Consider the following 26,676-nt stretch of genomic DNA (forward strand, 5'->3'; position numbering starts at 1 on the left):
ACCCAATAGTCTTCAATTACCCAATAATAAACTTGAACAATAACTAAGGAGAGATTAATGTGTAATTTGTGGAAAGATTAAAGAGTAAACTATGCTAATCTACTCCTAATCTAATCTAAGAGAGGATTTTTCTAGCTAAGAGATCCCCTTTTTGATTACTACAAATGGGGTATTTATAGTAGGGATTTCATTAGGTTAACTAAGGCTAAACTAGTAATTACACTTTTTAGTTTTAAGCAGGGAAACGCCGGTATTTTTCGAAGGATGGGTATCTTTCACGAAGCTTGAAGAAACGAGAGTTTGTTGTAAGGGAATCCGGGTGTATTGGGGTGAAGACGGGCGGATTGTTGAGGTGGTGCCCGGGCGTCTTCATGGGGATCCGCTCGGATTCTCTGGAGGAATCCGGGCGTCTTGATGCTGGGACGCACGGGCTGTCACTGAAAGACGGGCGGGTTCGTGGGAATCCGCTCGTCTTCTGTGACAGCGTCTTATTTCTTCACTTTCTTTTTATTCTTATGGGATTGGTCTTTAGTTCTTGCTTCCTCTTCATACTAGTCCATCAAACATCGTCAAATAGCTTCCGAATATGCACGAAAAACGGGAATTTCTGCCTTATTGTCTCCTTTTCTACAAAACATATGAAATGCGATAGAAAAGCAAATAGGAAGGTTTTGACGGATAAAATGGCCAAAGAATGTTATAATAGAATGCAAAATAGGTCATTTAGGGGACTAAATGTGCGCAAATAATGTTCACATCACCGTGAGCTCATTTTCTTCGCCAGAACACTGTTCACCATCAGTTTTAGTCTTCCTTGGGTCTGGTTTTTGCATTTCCAGCCCCTCATATGAACGACCGCTTCTTAGATTGATGAAATTTACCGTCTCATGTGGATTCTTCTCATTTTGAGTCGGTAATTGACCCTGCTTTCTTGAAGATTGGTTCATGGCTAGTTGGGTAACTTGAGTTTCAAGTGCCTTTATGGACGCATCTTTCTGTTGATCACTCAGCTGAAACTGCTTGGTAAAGGCTTGCAACATAGACTTAAGCTCACCAATTTCACTCACCCCACCGGAAGATGATGCACCATGGTTAGGAGGAGTAAAGGAAGGAGGCTTCTGATAGCCTTGTTGATTCTTGTGTGGAGGGATATATGGCTGCTGCTGGAGCGGAGGAGGTGTAGGATTGAGCACATTTTGACTAGTCCATCTCAAATTGGGATGGACTGCCCCTTGATTATTGTAATAGGAACCTCTTCCTTGCCTATATTGCTGAAAGGCAAGGACTTGTTCCTTCTCCACAAGACAGCCAACAGTAGTGTGGCCATCATTACTCCCACATCTCTCACATGAAACGGTTTCTCCTCTAGTAAGAACATGGACCGTCTGAGGCTCCCCAGCAGCTTGTAATTCCAACTTGTCGAACCTAGCATTCATGGTCTCCAGCTGAGCCAAAACCTGCTTATCCACTGCATGAACTGTTCTAATCCCATCCCTCGGGTTACCATACTCAGCACTGTGATTCGCCATCTCTTCAATAAGGGACCATCCCTTATCATCGTCTGTATTCTCCTGGAATCTTCCACTGGATGCCGCATCAAGTATGGCTCTTTGGTCATCATACAGCCCATTGTAGAACTGATTAGCTAAAAACCATGGGTCAAAACCATGGTGAGGAATAGACCTCACCAACTTCTTGAATCGTGACCATGCCTCATAGAAAATTTCATCGGGAGCCTGCCTGAAACTAGTAATCTTGGCCCTCAGTAGATTGGTGCGCTGTGGAGGGAAATATCTCTTGTAAAATGTAAGAGCAAGAGACTCCCAATCTGTAACCCCAGCAGCTGTGCGGTCCAAGTCAGTCAGCCACTCCCTGGCTGAGTCAGCTAAAGAGAAAGGAAATAAAACTTCCTTAATCTTATCTTGAGTTACCCCCTTAGTGGCGGGGATAGTAGAACAATAGTCTGTAAAGACCTCCATATGCTTCCTCGGATCTTCACCTGCCACACCTCTATAAATATTTCTCTCCACCAGATTGATATAAGAAGGACGGATGTCGAATGTATTCCCATCCTCAGTCTGGAGATTGAAACCTTTCGGAATAGAGGATGCTTTAGGCACTGAATGACTAGAAAGTTTTGGCATCTTTGCTGTAGGAATCAGACTGTCTTCGAAAAGAGAGTGATCTAGCTCTGGCTCGAAAGTACTGAAGTCTTCCTTTCGTGATTTCCTTTGCAGACGGAGTCTATGCCTGAATAATCTCTCTGGCTCTGAATTAGCTGAAACTAATTCACACCTGTCTGACCTGGGTATAAACAACACTGAAAGAAAATAATAAGAACGGCCTCAAGGAATAAAAATTCCCTGAGACGGATAAAATAAACGGAACTAAAACAAATAGGGCAATTGCCTCCCCGGCAACGGCGCCAAAATTTGACACGTCTGTCGTGTACGTGTCAAAAATAAACTAACTAAACTAACTATATAGCTAGGGAAGTCAGGTCGATCTCCACAGGGAGGCAAGATATCTGTAAAAGTCCATCTATTTGGTCACAAATAGGGGGGTTGTTTGAATTGTTATCTAAACTACGAGTTTTAAAGGAAAGAGAAATAAAGAGCAAGGGCAATAAAGGCAGAGAAATAAGGATTAAACTATCAGATAGAGAGGGACATGTCAGGATTTCGGTTCACTACGGTAGTCCAGTGACTCAGCTGTAAATGACTCAGACGAACTAATGTAAGACGGATGTTGAAAGGTCCTTTCGGTCCACTTTCTATCCTAAAATACCACTAACTTAATTTTCATTCTCGTCAGGGTAGTCTACTATTCATAGTAGGCCTATTTAGTCCAATCTTTCGATCTAGGATTAATTTTAGCCAGATTAAAGGTTAACTCAGAAGCGTGCACTCAACTAAGTCGATAGATATAATTAAATTGCTATGGTGACAGAGTCTCATAATTAATTCATCTAATTCATTTACTACATCGTCACATTCCTACCGCAGATCCCCTAATCCCAACATGAAAGGGGTTTAGCTACTCATGTCGCTAATTAAACTAACAACAGATAAAATCCCAGCAGTAAACATAATGAAATAACAATAAAATTGCATAAAAGAGAAATTAGGGCAAAAAGAATTAAATGGAGTAACAAGAAATTAAAGCAACAATGATTAATTATTAATAAGGAAAGAGAAAAGAATTACAATCCAAGCGAATCCGGCGTAAAGAACACAAAATCCGAGTGAAAACAATCCGAGAACGAGGTTACAGTGAAGAGGAATAAGCAGCGCGGTAAAGTTTACAGTAGAAAGTTTAGATAATGAAAAGATAGATCCTAATGACCTAGTAAAGCGTGCTTAAATAGCAAAGTAATTAAGTTTAGCGAAATAAACATAACACGGGCTGTTTTAAAGCCCATAATCAGCGAAACCACTCGATCGAGTGGATTAAAACCACTCGATCGAGCAAAACCTCATCAGCAACTACTCGATCGAGCAGAAAGTTACTCGATCGAGTAACCTGCCTTTCTACAAGCTAAGGATCGAGTGGAAAACCACTCGATCGACCATCCTGGGACGTAAAAACCACTCGATCGAGTGGTAAAACTACTCGATCGAGTTCTTTGTCTTCATTTCAGCTCAAGTCCGCGCCTAAATGCCTCGTAATCCGTGCCATGATGCTTCCAAACATAGTATCTCACTCTGGAAAAATCCCGTCTCCTCTAAATGCATGCAAAAAGGACGAAAAAGGGTACGATTCCACTACGTTCGCGTTCATTTCTACAAAATGGACAAAACGAACCAAAGTAGCCAATTCGGGACAAAATACTATAAAAACAGTATAAAAATGCATAGAAATACGTGCTAAAATAGGCTAAAAAGACTATATAAAAAGCACGTATCAACTCCCATTCTAAAGCTGTCTGACTTTAAACAATTATTTGAAGTGGAGTGTGATACCAGTGGAGTTGGGATAGGAGCTGTCCTGATCTAAGGCCAGAGACCTGTGGCCTATTTCAATGAGAAGTTAAATGGAGCCAAGCTGAAATATTCCACTTATGACAAGGATTTCTCTGCAATCATAAGAGCTCTTACACATTGGAGTCACTACCTAAAACCTAAGCCATTTGTGTTGCATTCTGATCATGAGGCCCTGAAATACATCAATGGCCAACACAAGCTGAGCCATAGGCATGCTAAATGGGTAGAGTTCCTACAAGCCTTCAACTTTTCAAGCAAATACAAGGAAGGAAAACAAAATGTGGTAGCTGATGCCCTATCTAGGAGGCACTCTTTGCTGACTGTCATGAGTAACAAAGTCCTTGGGTTTGAGTTCATGAAGGAGATGTATAGGGAGGATCCTGACTTCTCTGAGGATTGGATTACTCTCACAGAGGGAGGATCAACTCAGGGCAAGAAATATATGCTGCAAGAAGGTTTTTTGTTTCATGGTAATAAACTGTGTGTGCCAAAGGGATCCTACAGGGATTTGCTAATCAGGGAAGTCCATTCAGGAGGGCTAGGGGGACATTTTGGGGTCCAGAAAACATTGGAGATCTTACATGACCAGTTTTACTGGCCCAGGATGATAGGTGATGTTCAGGCAGTCCTTAGAAGGTGCTCAACATGCCAGAAAGCCAAGAGCTCCTTCCAAGCAGGACTCTACACTCCACTGCCTGTCCATGATAAGCCTTGGGAAGATATGAGCCTTGATTTCATTGTGGCACTACCTAGGACACAGAGAGGCAAGGACTCAATCATGGTGGTTGTGGATAGGTTCAGTAAGATGGCCCACTTTATAGCCTGCAAAAATACTGAGGATGCTGCTAGTATTGCTGAGCTATATCTCAGAGAAATTGTGAGACTCCATGGGATTCCTAAGATAATTGTATCAGACAGGGATACCAAATTCATGAGTTACTTCTGGAAAACCCTATGGAAGCTGTTGAAGATAAAGCTCTTATTCAGTATCTCCCACCACCCATAGACAGATGGCCAAACTGAGGTCACTAACAAAACTTTGGGGAGGATACTAAGATGTCTAGTTAGCAAGACTTTGAAGGATTGGGATTTAAAGCTAGCTGCAGCTGAATTTGCGTTCAATAGAGCACCATCTACTACTACTGGTCACAGTCCTTTTGAGATAGTCTATGGGGTTAATCCACTTATACCCTTGGATTTGTCTTCTGTCCCAAGGGGAGAGCTTAGTCCTGATGCCAAGAGAACAGCTGAACAACTACTAAAGCTGCATGAAACTGTAAAGAAACAAATTAAAAGGTCCAATGAGTTGTACCAGAAACAATCCAAGAAGCCTAGAAAGAAGAAGGAAATTGAGGCAGGAGATCTGGTCTGGCTATACCTCAGAAAAGAAAGGTTCCCTTCCAAGAGAAAGAACACGCTTATGCCTAGAGCAGATGGACAATTTGAGGTCTTGGAAAGAATTAGTCCAAATTCTTATAAAATTGACTTGCCAGGGGACTATGGAGTTCATGGTATATTCAATGTGGGTGATCTCAGTCCATTCTATGAACATTCTAAGAAGGAGGAGGATCCAGGCTTGAGGTCAAGCCCTGTTCAACCGGGGGGGTTACAGCAGGAGCTGCAAACTAGGCCAACAATCTTTTAGAGACTGTTCAGGCACAAGCAATGCACACCCATGTCTTGCCAGGGATGCCAGTCACAAATCAAACCAGCAACAACACTCAGGGAACCTCAACTACCAGTCCAGTTTCATCAGGCCACAAGAACAGCAGCCAGGCTAGTTACCAGCAGCCACCTTGGTCAGCTGAATCCTTGTTCAACTAATCACAAATTAATCCTAAGGAGCCAGGTCAAATTCCTAAAGCATTGCACAAAAATTCAGACTGAAATGCTAGTTGCAGGACGGTAAATCAGATAAAGCAAAGTTGCCATTTTTGGCCAAACAAGGAAAAAACTCTCAACAAAGAAGATCTAGGCCTGTTTCAGCATTCATTATATAGAGCCTTGAGCCACAGAAGATGCCTGCACTAAGGCCATTTGACCTTCAACAACCAGCCAGAGATTTACAGCAGCCAAGGACAACATGTCACTATCAACCTACAACTCTTTTGTTCTTGTTCAGTTTGCCTTAATTTCTTTTGTATCCATTGTAAAATAATTCCACTACTCTTGTTTGCTTCCTAAGTTTAATCCTGACCCTTAGATGGAAATATGTAGGGTTTTACATGTATTGAAACTCCACAGGAAGGCCTAATAAGGACCATTCCTCAGTCTATTTTATAAAGACTTTGATTAATGAAATACCTTGAGATTTCTCTCAAAATTTCCAAATCTTATTAACTTTGCTGAGTCTTAGTTATAAGTCAAGACTTAATATCTTCTTGTGCTTGCTTAGAAGGTGATTAAGGATCTGTGGTGTTACTTGGAATAGGTCTGTGCTTGCTTGAACTATTCTGAGTGCATTCTCTGTCTGTTATGTGTTTGCTCTGTGCTTGCTTGAGTAAATTCATTCCAGGCTTCCTAAATTATTAAGTTTAATTCTCTATGCTTGCTTGAGAGTAGATTTGATAATTATATCCCTTTTTATATCAGAAAATATCACAAAAATAGTCACAAGAGTCATACTAAGAATACTGTCTGAGAAATAGCCTGTATCAGTCTGGTTTTCTATTTACTAAAAATACTTAGATTGTGTGTAAAATTCAGAGATTTGCCACAGTTTAAGTTTACCATTTTATCTAAATTGTCACCAAGTTTCATAATTTTTCAAGTCCATTTATTATTTTTACAAAAATCATCAAGTTTATTGCATTCCCTGAGATTTGCTCTTTGTCTGTTTCAGGGATTGTTCAAAATTGTGTCTGTCCCCATAGCTTACACTGCACTAAGTGAGACCGGAAATGGATGAACCGGTCCAAGGAGGCTCTACCTTACCATCTTGTGGCTTGCCAAAAGTCAAGATCAAGCCTATTTGGTTCAAATTTCATCTTCTACCTACTATATCAAGACATCCCCATGTATGAAAAACTCGTCGAAAGCACGACTCATTAGATTTAAAAAGCTACAATATGGGAAATGCAAAGAGGAAGGATATTATACATAAGACAAAAGGGTGGACACAACAACCAAATTTTTTTTAATTTTTTTCAATTTTTTCAAATTTTTAGTTTAGTAGATTTCCCATAACTAGACTCACTAAATTCCTCCCTCAAGCTAGAACAACACATTGTCCTCAATGTGTAAAATAAAGAAGGACACTCAACTAGGGAAGATGAGACGACACATGCGGAAATAAAGAAAGGAAAGAAAGCATACAACCGCGTAGAAGCTCCCCCAAGCTAGCTTGAAAACGGGGTAAAGCCCAATCCAAGTAGCAAAGTACCTGCGAAAGACAAGCTACTAGATACGAAAGCAAGCTAAATTTTTTATTGTCCTAACTATTACATCAAAAAAAATGGAAATGGAAATTGCAATTGTAAATTATCTTAAAAATCATAAGTAAAATAATTTTTCCTAAATGAATATCCATCATCCCCTAAGAAGCATGTCAACGCCCTTAGAAGTTGATCATATTCATGCGCATAAGCAACACACAAGCATATGTAAGCAATTGATAAGATATAAACATGAAAGATCAAAGGCAAGAAAGGATTAATCTTATCAAATTGCCCATGAGAGATATCAAATAGAACCACCGTACTCCACTCGTGAGCAAGAGATGGAGCATCATGCTTAAGACCATAAAAATAACAGTGCACAAATTATAATCATGAATGGTCTTGTAATACTCCGTATTTAATAATAATAATAATAATTGAAGTATACGAGTTATGTTGAGACGGAATAATAATGATTATAATAATAATAATAATAATAATAATAATAATAATAATAATAATAATAATAATAATAATAATAATAATAATAATAATAATAATAATAATAATAATAATAATAATAATAATAATAATAATACATTATACATTTATTATACCCCACCACATACATATATACTCCCTTATCCTTATCCACCCAACCTTATCATTTCATTCATCATTTCCACCACACAAAATTGAGAGAAATCTTAGAGAGATGAGAGAAAGAGAGAAAAAGAGAAAAAAAGGAGATCGCCCTTTTGTCCCTCCGCCTTGAGATCGTAAGGTAAACCGTCTTATACTAGCCTTTATATTATTTTATTCATACCGTTGACTCATCCAGACCTTGACCCACCTCTGACCCGTTGACCACCCAAATAGGGCTTTGACCGTGGGTTTTAAAAGGGGTTTTTAGGGGTTGTTATCATGCGGGTTAGGGCTTTGGTTTTGGGGGTGTTGCGGGTTGGTTTAGGTTTGGTTGTGGGCAGATCTGGGTTGAGGGAAGAGAGGGGAGTAGAGTGGTGGTTATGGTTGGCCGTGAGGGTGGCAATAGGTAGCGGAAAAGGGGAGAGAAAGACGGATGTCGAGTGTTGTTATTCTTGTTGTTGTATGCGGTTGTGTCACGGTTGTTGCTGTGGTTGTCGTGTGGTTGTGGCTGGGTGGCCACTGGTGTCGGCAGGAGGGGGAGCCGGTGGTGGCTGGCGGCTAGGTGTCGGTGGTGGTTGTTGCGGTGTGTGTATATGTGTGTGTGGTTGTGGTTGTTGTGCGTGGGGTGTGTTGGTGTTGGGCATGGTGGTTGGTGAGACCATGGGTGGCTGCTGCTGGTCGTGGCCACCACGGCTAGTGGTGGAGGTCCATGGTGGCAACGGTGGTGGTGGTGGTATTTCGGTTGAGTCGGGTTTTTGGGTAGTGTATAAGATGGGTTTATTTGGCCGTATTTGTATAAATAGAATAGTATATTTATACGTATTTATATATGTATGAGATTGGTATATTTATACGTATTTGTATTATTATCATATTTTAGGAAATGGGTTTTGTGAGACGGTTTTACGAGACGGACATAGCTTGTGTGACGGTTTGCTTATGCGGATTTGCTATGAGATAGGTTAATCCTACTCTGTTTCAATATGCATTTGAATTGTCATGTGAGTCATATTTTAATTGTCATTGCATTATAACATGGTTTTGGTTGAGACGGTTGGATGAGTCAGTAATTGGCATATTGTGTGGCATCTTGTGTTTATTGTGTTGTCATGAATATTGGGTAATATGATGGTTGTGAATGTTGGTTGGTGTTGAGGAGACGGAAGGTGGTTTGGAGACCGTCTTCCGCTTGGGTCGCCTCTTGGAGCTTTCTTACTCCAAGAGGAATGTGCACATTAATGACTTGAGTTTGGAGGGACGCGTGTGGTTAAGACATGATGTCTGGCAGGGGATGGGGATGGCTTCCAGACCCGGTACGTCTGGGCGTGTCCCGGTACCTGGTTGTGGTTATCGGTATGTCTGGGCGTGTCCCGGTACCAGTGTGGTTGACGGTATGTCTGGGCGTGTCCCGGTACCATGGTGGCGGTTGTTTGATATCATGTCATTCATATCATAGTCATGTTGTATGCTCACACACTCGAGTCGTGTCACACTTTATTTATTTATCGAAACTGACGTTTGTTGTGTATGTGCATTGTCACCTATCTCTTTTGGGGTGGCCCGTGTCGATCCATATGATATCCTTTGGTCATATGGGGAGCAGGTTACGTTAAGGTTGTTTGAATAGTACGCGGGAGAAGGGACAAGCTTGATGATATCACGAGACGAGTTTAGTTGGCTAGAAGTGTATAGATGTCACGAGTTGTATTTTATTTATTCATTTGTTTACGTTCATGTAATTCGTTAAACATTACATTAATAAAATGTTCTTTGATTGGAGTTTTGAAACACTACCTCGGGAAACCGAGATGGTAACGCTCCAATTATCTTGGCCGGATAGTTGGGGTGTTACAAAGTGGAATCAGAGCGACGATTTTGGAACCTAAAACCAATGAACCAAAAATGAATTTAGGCGAGTCTAAGTAAAATGAACCCGACATGAGTACAATAGGAGATCATTTTTGGATGAGTAGGCGCCCTCATGCCAAAGCTAGTGCCTATCGTCTCAGTTGGTCACTACATGGGTGGTTAGGAGTATGGGAAACGCTATGTGAATCGTGATATGAATGCATATGTGTTATTGCTTTAATGTGTATTTTCATATGGCACGGAGTATGATCATTAGTGGAACTGGTATGCATACATGTATTTTGGTGACTCGTAATAGGTTTATCGTATGATAGAATCGTTTGTGAAATATGATAGCATGTTATAAATGGATAAGTAGACTCATGTGAGTAGTATATCGTAAATATGATTGGTGTATGTTGATATGAGGGACGGTAGTCCCGTGTCTGGGCACGTAGATATCGTATGCGTATTTGAGCTTGCTAGTGTCGTTGTTATAGCATGAATGATGATGATCGTTAGTAGAGTAGCTATGATTATGAGAGTAATGTGCCAAAGATAGTGAGTGTGAGACCAAACCCAATCGAGTAGAGTAGTACTCGAGCGTGTTGCCAATCACTCGACCGAGTGGATGAGTCAGTCGACCGAGTGGATGAGTCACTCGATCGAGTGGACAGTTCACTCGACCGAGTGGACCTGTCACTTGATCGAGTGGGAAAAATTAAGAAATTGGAAAACTTCTGGAAAGGTTTCCACTCGATCGAGTAACCTGTCACTAGACCGAGTGGAGTTGCACTCAACCGAGTGCCCTAAGTACTCGGCCGAGTGGGCCTGTTTAGCTGAGAAATTCGTGTAAAATTTGCTTTTTCTACCTATCTTTCCATTTCTATCTCGAACCTCGTAACTTCGGCAATGATTTATCTTAAATTAATTCAAAATTTTAATATTGTGATTTGTTGTTTGGAATTTCACTTTGCTACTCCACTTTTCTTTATCCGTCTTCTCAAATTTTGACCATGTAATTGAGTCATCGTATTCATTTTGCAATTTTAAATGGTTTTATATATACACATGTTTATTCAAGCTTTATCAAATAATTGCATGACTCGTTCAATTTCATAGTAATGGTTGATTTTCTACGTCATTAGAGTGGTCAAAAACCAGATTTTTACGATAATTTTTTTTCCCACCATGAATGAGCTTAGAAGCTTGTGCTTTTGAGTCGATAACCGGATTTTTCATTTTTAACCCAAATGTAGTTTAATAGTATTGTGAGGTTATAATATTGTTTCGGGATTTTATAATAAAAAGGTGTGAATCAAAATTTTTCCATCTTAAAGGTCGACAAATTTCCCCGAAAATGTTGTGAAAGTACAAATAGGCTTTGCCTTTTCCGCTCGCGGCGTACTTCTTTTATTCCTTATTTCTCTAATATTTGATTTTGACATTTTGTGAAATCATATGTGAGAAATTTTCCCTCTTAAATTTTTATTTTCGAAAATGAATGACCTACCCACCCGGATATTTTGATTTTTTCTAAGTTATGTTTTGCACAAATCGGATAGTAATACTTTGAACTTGGCCTATAATGACATATACCATCCTATGACGGACTATTTTGTATTAAAGTTTTCGAGAAATTTGAAACGAATGACCTTATGCTAAAGTTTTAATATAACATTTCGCATTTGAGTGAAGTTTTAGTAAAATTGCATAATGAAAAACCGCATTTTACAAGTTAGTAAAGTTGCTAAAGTTCAGTTTTGAAGTTGCATCGTTTTACAAGTTTGTCATATTTCAAGCATGCTATTAGGGCAATTTAAGGAGTCGGTCATGGTTTCCTATCCCATCCATGTTATTTGATTTCCTATCTTTTTGATATCTGTTTTGCCTTGTTTTTATTCTCATCATCCTTATCCGTTGAGTTAATCCGGGACACTCGGGCATAGAGTTGTTTGTGAGCCCAGAAGAGTGTTTTCTCACCCTAGCCCTTAGGCATATGTTTCCGACAAGGCGAGTGATTTTGGACATAGTCGTCAAGTTTGATAATTTGGGATCACTAGGACGGTAGTTGGCCCATGTAATGCTTTGGGTATGGTGAATTGATCATGTGAGACAACTAGGACGGTAGTGGAATACAATCAAAATTTGGATTCTTAGCAGTCGTGTAAAATCATAGTTAGTGAACGCGATTTGAGGACATGTGAGGATGACCTGTTGAGCACAACTCAGATGTCTTGGTTAGCATATAGTCGAGTTAGAATTTGTAGAATGATGAGGGAATAATTGGTAACTAAGAGTAAGAGAGAGTAATGACATGAGCAGATAAAAGTTATGGAGAATGTGAGATGTGGCTTGAAGAATGGTGCAAATTTGGATAAGTAGTGATAAGATTTTGGAAATCGGAATACGGGAGAGAGAGTACTGTTGGAATATGTGTCCTCCGACAATAATGCGATCACAACTGTTGATCATGATGATCACATGTTTAAGTCTCATTATAAAGAATACAATTGGGAAGTAACATTTACTGTCAACTGGTCCACACATATCGGTAATGATTGGCTGACTAGAGTTTGACATTACTGTCGTGCGACGGTGGTGATCAGTTGATCAGTTGATCAATTAATTGATCGTATAACGTTACGAGTCAATTAATTTATTTAAAATTGACGGACGATATTGGAAGTAATATTTACGTATCTCATTGAAATTTGATTAAATGAGATACGGTCTGAGTAATCGAATTGTATCATTACTCAGATGAAATTATTGTTTAAGGAAACAATTGAATTTGAATGAATTATTTTAAATGCAATTTATTGTGATTGGTAAAATATTTTGGTACTAGTAATTGCGAATTACTGAGTCGATTTTTGTATATGACGTATTTTATTAATACGTTGATTTTTAATATGTTAAAAATACATAACAAATTTATGAAACATATGACATGTGACATAAGACAAATTGACATTTTGACAAAGATAATATGGAGTCCATATTATCTATGAGTACCGAAATTAAGGGAGAATTAGGATAATATTGTGTTTATTATTTGAGTGGTAAACATGATGATTACCCTAATTGACTAGCCATGCATACCTAGTGTCCATTGTGAAGAGCAACTAGAGCATGCATTGATCGTATAACGTTACGAGTCAATTAATTTATTTAAAATTGACGGACGATATTGGAAGTAATATTTACGTATCTCATTTAAATTTGATTAAATGAGATACGGTCTGAGTAATCGAATTGTATCATTACTCAGATGAAATTATTGTTTAAGGAAACAATTGAATTTGAATGAATTATTTTAAATGCAATTTATTGTGATTGGTAAAATATTTTGGTACTAGTAATTGCGAATTACTGAGTCGATTTTTGTATATGACGTATTTTATTAATACGTTGATTTTTAATATGTTAAAAATACATAACAAATTTATGAAACATATGACATGTGACATAAGACAAATTGACATTTTGACAAAGATAATATGGAGTCCATATTATCTATGAGTACCGAAATTAAGGGAGAATTAGGATAATATTGTGTTTATTATTTGAGTGGTAAACATGATGATTACCCTAATTGACTAGCCATGCATACCTAGTGTCCATTGTGAAGAGCAACTAGAGCATGCATTGGCTCCCTCTACCCCCCCCCCCCCCCCCCCCCCTTCCCTTTCTTCCACCCGGTTTTTGGAGAGGAAAAACCACTTTGGTTTTTCCTCTTATTTACCTATTATACATTATAATGTAATTGTTGCATTATTCATTCATTATTCATCATAAAAATATTTTAGAGAGATAAAATATTTTCTTCTTTCTCTCCTTTCTCCTAACCGGTTTTAGGAGATCAAACCAAATTATTTTGGGTCAATTTTTCCCACAAAATTAATATTGTCTAGTATACATAATATTAATTTTATTAAGAGTGTGCCTTGGGTATTAAACTTTGGGAGAGATTCTATACTTGGGTCTTTGTTCATCCATTGAGGAAAGCTCAAGAGCAAGAGAGAAGGAGATCTCTCTTGTGCCCAAATAAACCGTAAATCCAATGTAAGATAAAGATTTCTTCTTTATATTGTTTTTAGTTTGCATGCATAAGATCACCAATTAATTTTATGATTAAATTAACCTAATACATATATGAATATGTTGAGTAACTTTTTCCCCCTCCTCCCCCCCCCCCCCTTCCCTTTCTTCCACCCGGTTTTTGGAGAGGAAAAACCACTTTGGTTTTTCCTCTTATTTTACCTATTATACATTATAATGTAATTGTTGCATTATTCATTCATTATTCATCATAAAAATATTTTAGAGAGATAAAATATTTTCTTCTTTCTCTCCTTTCTCCTAACCGGTTTTAGGAGATCAAACCAATTTATTTTGGGTCAATTTTTCCCACAAAATTAATATTGTCTAGTATACATAATATTAATTTTATTATGAGTGTGCCTTGGGTATTAAACTTTGGGAGAGATTCTATACTTGGGTCTTTGTTCATCCATTGAGGAAAGCTCAAGAGCAAGAGAGAAGGAGATCTCTCTTGTGCCCAAATAAACCGTAAATCCAATGTAAGATAAAGATTTCTTCTTTATATTGTTTTTAGTTTGCATGCATAAGATCACCAATTAATTTTATGATTAAATTAACCTAATACATATATGAATATGTTGAGTATATAGATCTACTTTTCCTTCAATCGGTATCAAGAGCCTTGGTTGTTTGCATGCAAATCGGTTAAAAGTTTTTCCGAGTTATACGATTAACATATAAAACTTGTTTAATTTGTGTTATTATGATATATCACGAAAATTATTATGCATGTTAAAATTTCTGGTCCTAAAATGTTTTTAGGATATTTTGGTTAATTTATGGATTTTTATTGTTCATATTATATAATAATGGCATTAAAATATGATTTTATGAATAAAATGTCATTTTCGGACTAAAATTAGCTAAACTTCGAATTTTCAAGTGATTTTTGGATATGTTATCACATATATTATTTTGAGATGACCTGTAAATTTTCATAATTTTTGGACTTCTTATGCTCGAAAAATGGACTTTTCATTATTAAAATCGGATTTAAGTGAAAAATAGGTTAATATGAGATAAATTTCGAATATGGTCATAGAAATTTAGTATTTTGTCACATGAAATTTTACAAGATGTGTGTAAAATAATAGGCTATATTGAAGTCTTTATGCATGATTTATGATTTTTTGAAGAAAAATAGCATAAATAGTGACTTAATTAGTGAAATATTAATAAAACATACTCCATGACTAAGGAAAAACGTCACATGTTGCATTTTATTTTCAGATCTAAAATTGAAAAGTTGATGAATATAATTTTTCTCATGTTTTTATGATTATTTTTGTTAAAACCGATAAACCGCAACATTACTTTTCCGGATAAATTTCGAAATTTTTAACCTATGTTTTTGAATATTATGAGTGTCATGGTATTTTTCCAGAATGTTCATGAGTTTAAATTTTGAATTTTGAATTTATTTGAAATTTTGTGATTTATTTGAAGTTTATAGCTTTTTATTATAATTTTAAGTCCATTAATGAACAAATTTTAGAAATATGAGTTAATTATGGTCAAATAATTAGTGAAGACTAAATTTTGAGTCCTAAGAGGTTAGGGTAATTAACTTATGCATAAATGTGAATTTATGTAATTTTTTGTGATTATAAAATGTTGAATCACGCAAATCCGTAAAAACCGAGTAATATACGATAATGGCTATTTAAAGGCGATTTAGCATTAAATTGGGCATGTTCATACATATTATAATGCTGCATTTTCTTTATGATTGTCATAATTTTATTTATGTAATTTTGAATTATGTAATTTTTACTTAGTATGGCCTTAGTGTTTTAATTGGTATTACCCGAAATGTATGGGAATATCGATTCGGTTGTAATTTATTGTGATCTCGTATCACCGTTTTGTAATTTAATAGATTTATTTTATTTTAATTACAAATGTATAATAGGAAATTATGTAATTTGTTATGTAATTTATTTATTTCGGAGTTCCCAAAGACGGATTCCTTCAAGATGGCGATACATAAAGACGGTGTAACCTCGAGATGCGTGCCACAACCGAAGTTCAAGGGACCAATGGAGTTGGTTTCCGAATATGTAATAGTTAAATAGTTTTTCTATTTTAGGAAGGCCATACTAGGATTTATTTTATGTTTGCATTTTATTTATATGTCGCATGCATCGCTAAATCGCCATAACTAAAACATGCATTGTCTTTTTATCGAGTTCATCGACCGTGTCAATTAAAATTATCGTAGTTCACCGCTTTAGTTCACTTAAAACGTGATAGATAATAAATTGACATGACCTCTCGCTTAAATAATCAATTGAGACATAGCCTTACCAAATAGTAGAAACCATGAAAACCTGTTTCGCGAGGGAGTGCACTCGGCCCTACCGGGGTACAAAAACTTGTTACGTAGGGGAAGTGGGTGATAAATGTCTATCCACCGAATTCATATTGATAAGGGATGAATCGGCCCTACCGTGCCCAAGTTGATGTGGATTTGGATCATGGACACATTTATTCGAAATTTGGATTGAGCTCAACGGAAGTATTCGTGACCGTAGTCGCATGTGTTCCGGGCTATACATAAACATTAGAGTAATTTTATCGACCAAGAGTTCTAAAATTAGAATCGATTAAACGTTAATCCACCGAGTTATATTGATAATGGATGCGTCGGCCCTACCGTGCCTAAATCGATATGAATTTAGGTCTTGGAATCATTTATCTAGTTGGGTAGAGGTCACTAGAAAAATGCATAGAACTTGTTTAAATTTTACATTTTTACGAGTATTTTTATTAAAACGACATTTGTTTTACTCCTTCTATTTTGTTTTGTAGACCACTTCTTTTCTCATAACAAATGGCAACACCAATCCCTAACGCCACGTCTCTCGCTAATTCATCATGGCTCCGATCCTTCATGGATCGATGTAAACTTGAAAAGAATGGGTCAAATTTCTCCGATTGGGATGCCCAACTCAAATTAGCCACCCAAGGTAATGACAAGCTTCGTTAACTAACCGAGGCCTCTCCACCCAAACCTAATACTAGGTCGACCGCCGCCACTAGGGAAGCATATGAGGCTTACCATAAGGAGTCCGCCGCAATGAAAAACGTGTTGATCTTTGCGATGGAGGCGGATCTCCAAAGGAGAGCCTTTAAAATGGACACCGCTAATGAGATTTACTCCAAGCTTGTGACAATGTTTTCACAAACTCCGCGGATCGTCCAATATGAGGCGGCCGCGGCATTCTTTGATCTCGACTTCAAAGAGGGCCAAAAGGTTAGCCTCATGTGCTCAAACTTATGGAGCTAGTCGAGACCTTGAAGATTCAAAAAGTTAAAATCCCCAAAGAACTCATTGTAGATAGGATTCTACACTCCTTATCCAAAGTCAAAGCGTATGTTCAATTCCGGGTGAATTTTAACATGCAAGACAAGGATGTGTCTCTTGAAGAATTGCACAAGTTACTTGTGCAAGCTGAGAGGGACATGGGGTTAAATGTGAACCCACCAAAGGATGTGCTTAACATAAGCACTAAGAGCAAGGAGAAGTTCAAGAAGAATGGGAGGAAGGGTAAGAAACAAGCTCCCACTTTCATCAAAGCTAAGGCTAATGATGCTAGCACTTCAAAAATCAAGAAGGGTCCTCTTGATAAATGCCATTATTGTAATGGTATTGGACATTGGAAAAGAAATTGTTCCAAATACCTTGGTGATATTAAGGCTGGAAAGATTACTCCAGTAGGTAAATGACTATCTTTTCTTTTATGTTTCTATTTCAACTATGGTATTGTGATACAAAGTTGTGATAATGTATCTCCCTTTTTATTGTAAATAGGGCCTCCACCAAGCAAAGACAAGGGAAAAGAAAAGCAAGCTTGAGTAACCATCAAGAAGCTAGGAATAGCTTTCATGAAGCTTTGCTTTTTATTGTCTTATTTTAATCATGTTTTGGATTTTAGAACCTATTAAGTTTCCGTGTTCGACATGGAAAGGTATTTTGGATAATTGGTTGTATTTTGGATAATGGTGGCTTGGTTTGCAACCCAAGTCACCCGTTTTATCATTTTATCCTTTGTTCTAAAATTCGTATTTAAATGCTTGCTCTTAGAAACATATGATTATTCACTTAAAGTGATCTAATAGACAAATATAATGATGGGATTCATTATATGTCCACATGCTTAAGGCTTGTGTATGATCATTTACAAAGTGATTTTGAGTCTATGAACTCTTTTAAAAGAATGTCAATCACCAAGTACACTTGCGAAATCTAAAACTATTAGTCAACCTATGAGATAGTTCTCCTTATACTTCAAATTCATTATTTGTGTCTCATGTGCTATCTTTGAATCTATAGTGTATTTATTCTAAAGATAGAGTGGGAGAAAAATGAGGACACAACACACGAGGCAAGATAAATTTGTGTACTTGTGTAAATGAGATCTACGCAAGGTAGAATGATTTGAATGAGGTATATCTATTGATATAGTATACCCAATAGATGAGATCTATGGTCTCAAGTAAGTTCTATATGACTAAAGAGACCAAGTGAAGTAATCATAAGAGTTTGTTCTCAAGATAACTACACGAGGAGACCAAAAGAAAATTTTGGAACAAGAATGACTAATGTAAAGTCTTAATTGACTAGTTTATGATAAAATTTTGACCAATAGTTTCATCTTTACTTAAGAGCCTAAATGAATCAAAGTAACATACTAGTAATAAACGAGTTGCAAGGATTGATATACCAATATCTTCAATAGCTAAGTTTTTTAACCTCGTAAAAGTCATTTCTTAACCACATTATGAAAATGAATTGGTTAAACCTCCTTCTGAAAGGGATATTTTGAAAGACGTGTATTAGATATTATTTATATTTAAAGAATGACATTGCTACGTATCATTATGACATGAACGAACTAGAGATTAAAATCTCTTTCCATAACGTTAAGATGAGACCTCTTCAAAATAGGAATTTTGAAAGGATATGATGGGAACATATATGGCTTCATCTTAATAACTTTGCAAAGCAACATACATTCCAATTTTGAAATGTTTTCGATTGCGTAATCAATTTCAAAACATGTGGCATTAAGTGGGAGTTTTGAAATTATCATATGAAGACATGGAATTTAGTGGGAGCAATCATCTTGTAAAAGTTTATAACTCATCACTCATTGAAGAATGACGAGCTAATACCTTCCTTCACAAAGGAAGATTTGAGTTTTCAATTCTGGATGAAAATGGACCATGATAAATCCAACTACATCATGAGATGTTGGATAAGTATTGAAAGATACACATCGAATCAACAAGAAACATAGGTTATTCATTTAAATGAAAATTGAATTGCCATTAGCAGTCATGGTCGTTCCTTGAACCTAAATATAGTTGATGACATGATTAAAAGTTACTAATATTTCCGCCATTAGAATAATCATGCGCATGTCCAATTATGAATCATATGCATAAGAGCATGATGAATCATTGGTAAGCCATAATAGAAACGTCATGAATTCTCGAGAAGAATCCGATGAGCGATTTTGGTGTTTGACAGAATGCTCTGTTATGTGACAAGAGGTTGCACATATTAATGAAAATCCGAGCACATGTAAGGATTTATGAGAATCCTAAGCCTTTCAAGCTAAAAGAGAAATAAGAAGTTTGGAAAGATACTTAGTTGAATAAGAAGTTGCTCAAAACTAATCTTTTCTAATATGCTAGGACTTGTGAGAAGTGCTAGGCTAATCATCTTGACAAATTGTTGCAAGACTCTACAAAACATATACCTAGTGCATTGTGTGTGGATGGAGCACTTGATCAGTACAAGTTATATCATTCACCACAAATTCGTTCGTTATGTGATAATCGATAAGGAAGTTCTTTCAAGATAAAGAACTGAAACCAAGGTCGGGAACCTTGATGTGTACTTGGTAAGGTTCATGCTATGAGTGATAACATGAATGTAAAGGATAATACGATTAAGAAGTTTGAACACATGGACACGTAACATGTTAAACTTCTATTGAAATCAACAAGTGTTTACACACTAACGATATGCATCACAAGGTTGTAATATGGTATTGACTACCCGAGTGTTATGTCGACATTTGTCGTTTGAGTTATTAGTAACTCACCTTATACTTTGTTACATCCAACGGGTTGTAGAGACAATTGAACCCCGTTTAAGTGAACATGGATTAGCATTGTATTTGCCCATAGTTACTTACATGAGGTGACGTCTCGAAGTGACTAGAGTGTGATGCGATTGATGGCAAGTTCAAGTGCCATAGAGTCATGTGAGATGACTAGTCGATCACATAGGCATCGTTAGGAACATTTTGTCGGGCCTTATGACCGCTTATAGAGTTCTGGCAAATTTATATAGCCTGGTCGTGGCGAGAGCTGCTATAGTATTCAAATGAGTCGATTCTTTTGACTAAAGACTATTCGCCTAAGATGGCACGGTTTCAGATTAACTTTGATTTGTGTTACTACGACCTTCGTAAATGGGGTCAAATGGGCATATTTTGGGTTATGATGGTTGTGGCTAGTTGAAGGGAATAAGTGCGATAGGAATTGTCCACCCCTAGTCAGCGTTATAACAATATCTCAGGGCCACTCGAGGAGTAATGAACTGGAAATGCGTGGCCACGCTCGGAATGTATCCATGGTGGATGAATCCGGTCAATCAATTATTCTCCAGATCGAGGAAACCACTCTCGATGTGATCACTTGCAAGTACGACCTGAAAGACACCTTGCATTGAGTGGGAGATAGTAATAGGACAAGAGAATTGGTGACGCATACTTGTCGAGGACAAGTGGGAGATTGTTGGAATATGTGTCCTCCGATAATAATGCGATCACAACTGTTGATCATGATGATCACATGTTTAAGTCTCATTATAAAGAATACAATTGGGAAGTAACATTTACTGTCAACTGGTCCACACATATCGGTAATGATTGGCTGACTAGAGTTTGACATTACTGTCGTGCGACGGTGGTGATCAGTTGATCCCCTAGGTCATACCTAAAGGGCAACACTCTGAATTGATCAATTAATTGATCGTATAACGTTACGAGTCAATTAATTTATTTAAAATTGACGGACGATATTGGAAGTAATATTTATGTATCTCATTGAAATTTGATTAAATGAGATACGGTCTGAGTAATCGAATTGTATCATTACTCAGATGAAATTATTGTTTAAGGAAACAATTGAATTTGAATGAATTATTTTAAATGCAATTTATTGTGATTGGTAAAATATTTTGGTACTAGTAATTGCGAATTACTGAGTCGATTTTTGTATATGACGTATTTTATTAATACGTTTATTTTTAATATGTTAAAAATACATAACAAATTTATGAAACATATGACATGTGACATAAGACAAATTGACATTTTGACAAAGATAATATGGAGTCCATATTATCTATGAGTACCGAAATTAAGGGAGAATTAGGATAATATTGTGTTTATTATTTGAGTGGTAAACATGATGATTACCCTAATTGACTAGCCATGCATACCTAGTGTCCATTGTGAAGAGCAACTAGAGCATGCATTGGCTCCCTCTACCCCCCTTCTTCCACCCGGTTTTTGGAGAGGAGAAACCACTTTGGTTTTTCCTCTTATTTTACCTATTATACATTATAATGTAATTGTTGCATTATTCATTCATTATTCATCATAAAAATATTTTAGAGAGATAAAATATTTTCTTCTTTCTCTCCTTTCTCCCAACCGGTTTTAGGAGATCAAACCAAATTATTTTGGGTCAATTTTTCCCACAAAATTAATATTGTCTAGTATACATAATATTAATTTTATTAAGAGTGTGCCTTGGGTATTAAACTTTGGGAGAGATTCTATACTTGGGTCTTTGTTCATCCATTGAGGAAAGCTCAAGAGCAAGAGAGAAGGAGATCTCTCTTGTGCCCAAATAAACCGTAAATCCAATGTAAGATAAAGATTTCTTCTTTATATTGTTTTTAGTTTGCATGCATAAGATCACCAATTAATTTTATGATTAAATTAACCTAATACATATATGAATATGTTGAGTATATAGATCTACTTTTCCTTCAAGTACTAGAACGGGAGATGAGTTGGAGATTTGCAAGTGGTAGCCCGTCATTCAGTGAGGAATTTGTTTTAAGTTTCAAGTGAACCTGTGCGAGGTGATCTAATCATGGATGAGTTGAGTTCTAATAATCGGGGTATATGTAATTGTGGATTGGGTATCGCCAAATTGGTGTTGTGGTCATGAGAGTAAGATTGGGACATTGAATGCTTGAGGATTCGATCTTATGCTTGAGGTATTTGACCATTAGTGATACATAATATAACCGTTATCCTAGGTACATAGGCAGGAAATGTGGAAGTGGTTGTGTCGGATTCCGACCCTGAGAGTGGTAGTATAGAGTTTGGTTGTAAAATTGCCTCCCAAGCGTTATTGTGAAAAGCCCACAGTGTACATCGTGATTTTGTTGTAGTGCTTAAGTGGCGATGTTGTTACTATTCTTTAAGAGTGATGAGTAATTAGGCCGTGTCCATGAAATAGTGTAATGTGTTGTGTACCAATGTGACTAGCGTATCGCACTACGGTGCAGCTGTTGATGATGAGATAGTATGTTTGTGTTGGCAGTATGCCATGGATGTTTTATCTTAAGTGTGTAGTAATGATGTTCATAAAGCCAATAACTGTGTTTGATTCGGTTGTTTAATGGTATATGAGTCACCATCGAGATTTATTAGCATCTATGTGATGAAATAGGAAGCTTGGAACCGAGTTGAGAATGAAAACATTCTGCCCCAGGTGACACTCGACCGAGTGTACCATGCACTCGACCGAGTCGTCGCCTACTCGGCCGAGTGGCCTTCTGCACTCGACTGAGTGGACTGCTTGACCCTTGTTTTGTGGATATTTGACCAAATATTTAGCATGTACCCTTGTTTCGTGGTTTATATTAGTTGACTTGTGCTTGGATGACCATGATTGACCTTACATGTGTGATATGTGTGAATTATTTGCGTTTGATTATATGGTGTGGCATTTTTCAAGTAAATGGAAAATCATTGAATCGACATGAGTTGGTGGATGACAGAATTGATATGATAACCTCGTTTGATGTGTGTTAATCGACATGAGTTCATTCGTTGCGCAAAAGTAAAATGAAAAATGCAAGTTATGTGTTGCATACTGATCATTTGCATGATTGTGATTATGGTCTTCCATATGAGCGGAAGTGTTGATGATGGATGAGAACGGATATAGAAACACATGTGTGATCATGTGGCGATTTGACGCGGTATATATGTGGCATGATGCCCGGAAATGGGAATGTTGAGCATAGTTGAGTCACATGATGAGTGATGTTACATTATTTGGTTGTATCATAGAGTCTGCATGCTTATGATTGATTTGCATACAGGTTTATGTATGAGATTAGATGTGATTTATATGTGTATAGTAATGATCGAGTTATACCCCGAGACTTATGTGTAGACTAAGACCCAATTGAGTTGGGTGTTGTTATGGGATAAGAGTTTCGAACCGTGGGCGGGACCTTATACCTTGACGTTTGGGAGGCTCGTAGAGTTGGGTTATATCTATGACATTAGGACCATATGTGATTTACTTATGGATTTGCAATAAATAGGAGAGAATGTCGAACCTGGAACATAGTCATTTGTGGAACTTAGTAATCAGTGTATGAGATCGTATTTTGAGGTTGATAGTCGAACTTCGGGACGAAGTTCTCTTTTAGGGGGAGTAGATGTAATAATTCGGAAATTTAGGAAAGAGAAAGTACAGAATGTGAGAAAGTAGTGAGAATTGAGTGAAGAACTTTGGGGATGAGTGTGATGTTTAGAAAGAGCGTATACGGTTGATAAACATGTGAGGTGCGAGAGAATGCATGAGATTTGAGGAAATGAGGGAGTGAGGTGAACTTCGGGGACGAAGTTCTTTTTAAGGGGGAAGATTGTAATACTCCGTATTCAATAATAATAATAATATTAATATTAATATTTTAATTATACGAGTTATGTTGAGACGGAATAATAATAATAATAATAATAATAATAATAATAATAATAATAATAATACTCCGTTTGCTCGGGCGGCTCATGTGTGCCGTCGTCGATTGAGGAATGCCTTAGCTTTGCTATTGCTAAGGGTGTGGGAGCCCAGATTGTCTCTCGGCTCCCCACCAATTTCATGTAAACCTTCATTCTTATTTTAATAAAAGCTGCGCGCATCCCTTTATCAAAAAAAAAAAAAAAAAAAAAAAAAAATAAAAAATAATAATAATAATAATAATAATAATAATAATAATAATAATAATAATAATAATAATAATAATAATAATAATAATAATAATAATAATAATAATAATAATAATAATAATAATAATAATAATAATAATAATAATAATAATAATAATAATAATAGTAATAGTAATAATAATAATAATAATAATAATAATAATACATTATACATGTATTATACCCCACCACATACATATATACTCCCTTATCCTCATCCACCCAACCTTATCATTTCATTCATCATTTCCACCACACAAAATTGAGGGAAATCTTAGAGAGATGAGAGAAAGAGAGAAAAAGAGAAGAAAAGGAGATCGCCCTTTTGTCCCTCCGCCATGAGATCGTCAGGTAACCCGTGTTATACTAGCCTTTCTATTATTTTATTCATACCGTTGACTCGTCCCGACCTTGACCCACCTCTGACCCGTTGACCGCACATATAGAGCTTTGATCGTGGGTTTTAAAGAGGGTTTTTAGGGGTTGTTGTCATGCGGGTTAGGGCTTCGGTTTTGGGGGTGTTGCGGGTTGGATTGTGTAGATACCTCATTTCTGCACCTCCCGCAAGCCACCCGGTGATGATTGGGCCTCATGTTTGGTACGCGGAACGATTTGTGACAGTTCGTAAGTTTATCGTCAAGTGATCGCTCAAACACTTGTGTCTACCTCTTAATTATCATCTACGTGCCGATACGGTCGTTTTGGCAGTAATTAGAGTACATTTGGAGGCCGGGTCATAAAACCGTCTTTATTTTCTGAAACCGAGTCAGAATGTTCTGGAATGTTCCGGATATTTCTATTTCATATTTTATAAATCTTTTAGTCTTTGGCAAACAATTTCCCGTAATCCTCACACAAAATATTAAAAAAAACAAGATAAATCCGTTATTCCATAACCAAAACACGGAAATCTTTCTTCCCCAAGAGGAAACCACTTGGGAAAGGACGCAGCAGGTGCTGCGCCTCTTCCCAAGTCCTTTTCTGCGTATTTTTCGTATCTTTTAATATCTTTTCAAGATTCACTTCCAAAGTTTCTCCGAAAACCCTAACTTCCTCCACGTGATTAGTATAAATAGAGACCTTCGGTCTCACATATTTCTCACGCGAGTGTCCGCCCTTCTCTTCTCCCTTTGCATTCTAGACCACGTTCTTACTTTTTGGCGTCTACATGCTTGAACTTTCGACCACGTAAGCTCGGATCTTTCTGAGTACCAGCCTCGTTTTGCATGACTGACCAATTTGACCAACTCCACCATAATCAACTTAATCAATCTGTTTAATTTCCTCTTACGAGGGCACTTTCGTCGTACATTCGAGTCGAGCATCACTAAACGTTTACTTAGTTCATCTCGTTTCGTCAAACATGTAAGTCTGAGGGTGTATAATCCCTATTTTATTATTGTTCTTTATCTTTTGTAATCAATATTGTAAGGTTTATGTCGAAAATACAATTAAAATCGATTTCTAAAACCCCTTGTTTAAACCCTTTTTACGGATTAACAGGAGACAGACGTCGGGAAAGGACGCAGCAACTGTTGCGCCTCTTGGAAAGGACCCAACACTTGCTGTGCCTTTTTCTGAGGTTGCCGCCGTTCTTGCTTCTCTTCTTCTTCCTTCTTCCTCTGTTGGTTTCGTCTGTTTGTTTTCCTTCGTCATTGTTTGTTCTTATTTCATTCGCATAATAATTCTAACATGTAATATATTCATCATCATTAGTATTTAATTCATTATTAAATCCCGACTTAAATCCCAAGTAATTCATATTTGCGGGTTTTCGTCATTAAAGTCAATTCGGGTTTTAGAGGTTCGATTCATCCATATTGAGTCTCTGGAATTCGTCGACGATATATTTTTCATCTGTTGTTTATCGTCACCATCATTAATTCGTCATTAATAACTTGTTTAACCTAATTAATTAGTTAGTTCATTAATTTGTAATTATTAACCTCATTAATCTTGTAAATATTAGTCCTAATCGGTTTCATCCATGTTTATTGCTTTTATGACCCTCAATCACATGTAAATAACCTGTTAATCACTTTCATCCGAGTCAAATAACATAATCAATCATTAAATTAACCAACGAATATTAACAACTTGCAATTCCGGCTTCACAGCCAGAACTGAGTCAAGGAACAGACGCAGCAACTGCTGCGCCTCTTCCAAAGGACGCAGCTCTGCTGCGCGCCTGTTCCTGGTTGATTTCTGTCTCTGACCTCCGTTATTGCTTTGATATAGTTCATTAGTTTACGTATTTAATTAACTATTATTCGTATTATCACCTTAATTTCTGTTCGTTAATTTATTTGTTTATTCTTTCTCAAATTATCCGTTTTGAAAGTATTTTCGACATAAATCATTAATCTAATGTAATTATTGTATTTTCAATTATTG

At 37.0% G+C, this 26,676-nt stretch overlaps 1 non-coding gene across 1 annotated transcript; it reads left to right on the forward strand.

Moving 5' to 3' along the window:
• Positions 1-1,662: 1,662 nt before the first annotated feature.
• LOC141621026 (small nucleolar RNA R71) lies at positions 1,663-1,769 on the forward strand. The gene has a single exon (XR_012532087.1). It is a non-coding gene; the product is annotated as a small nucleolar RNA R71 (small nucleolar RNA).
• Positions 1,770-26,676: the final 24,907 nt, after the last annotated feature.

The sequence above is a fragment of the Silene latifolia genome, chromosome 1, assembly GCF_048544455.1.
Source record: "Silene latifolia isolate original U9 population chromosome 1, ASM4854445v1, whole genome shotgun sequence".
Taxonomy (NCBI): Eukaryota; Viridiplantae; Streptophyta; class Magnoliopsida; order Caryophyllales; family Caryophyllaceae; genus Silene; species Silene latifolia.